Genomic DNA, 971 nt, shown 5'->3' with positions numbered 1-971 from the left:
CAGTGACACACGTGTGTGCCCCAGAGGTGGCCCAGGGCCGTGTGTGTCACGCACGGGGTGCCCAAAGGACACGTGTGTGACCCCGGCCGTGCCCCAGAGCCGTGTGCATGACCCAAGGGGTGCCCCAGGTGACACCCGTGTGAGCCGGGGGTGCTCCAGGGAGTCACACACGAGGCATCGCCCACTCTGGGGCAGCTTTGGGGGCCAGCGGGGGCTCTGCAGGGCTTGGGGGGCAGCTGGGACTCCCCCCCCCACAGGCCTGCTTGCCCCAGAAGTCCCTGCAGAACCCCCCCCCCCCCCCCCCCGTCCGGCGTGGTGGTTGCGCCCGAACCCCCCCAGCTTGTGCCCAGTTTGGGGGGGAGGAATGGTCCATTCTCAGTCGCAGAGGGGATGAGACACCGGCCGTGCTGGAACACACCATGCGCACACTGCGGGGGGAGGCGACCGGGAGGGGGGGCACGGGCTGATCCATCCTATGGACGAGGGGGGATCACAGCCACGGACTGATCCACCCCGGGGATCATGGGGGAGTGTCACCATGGATGGATTGGATGGATCCATCCCACGGATCACAGGGGACTGATCCATCCCATGGCCCACGGGGGGGATGCACCCACGGACTGATCCATCCCATGGCCCACGGGGGGGATGCACCCACGGACTGATCCATCCAACTGACAACAGGGGGGACACAGCCACGGACTGATCCATCCCACGGTCCATAGGGGGGATGCAGCCACGGACTGATCCATCCCATGGACCATGGGAGGGACGCAGCCACAGACTGATCCATCCCACGGTCCACAGGGGGGATATACCCATAGATGAATCCATCCCATGGACCATGGGGGGATACAGCCACGGACTGATCCATCCCATTGACAACAGGGGGGGGTGCAGCCACGGACTGATCCATCCCATGGACCATGGGGGGATGCAGCCACGGACTGATCCATCCCATTGACAACAGG

General features: G+C 65.6%; 1 protein-coding gene across 1 annotated transcript in view; it reads right to left on the bottom strand.

Annotated features, from left to right (window-relative positions):
• Positions 1-6: 6 nt before the first annotated feature.
• CACNB1 (calcium voltage-gated channel auxiliary subunit beta 1) overlaps positions 7-971 on the bottom strand; it is an 8,583-nt gene continuing 7,618 nt past the window's right edge. The window contains 1 exon segment of the mRNA XM_042028002.1: positions 7-971. This exon segment is cut by the window's right edge and continues 427 nt beyond it. The gene's annotated coding sequence lies outside the window, so the exon portion shown is untranslated.

This window comes from Corvus kubaryi, unplaced genomic scaffold, assembly GCF_017639235.1.
Source record: "Corvus kubaryi isolate FWS band 111438036 unplaced genomic scaffold, C.kubaryi_AGA036_p1.0 37301, whole genome shotgun sequence".
Classification (NCBI taxonomy): domain Eukaryota; kingdom Metazoa; phylum Chordata; class Aves; order Passeriformes; family Corvidae; genus Corvus; species Corvus kubaryi.
Note: the sequence above shows the minus strand (reverse complement) of the source record. Positions and strands in the feature narration are given on the sequence as shown.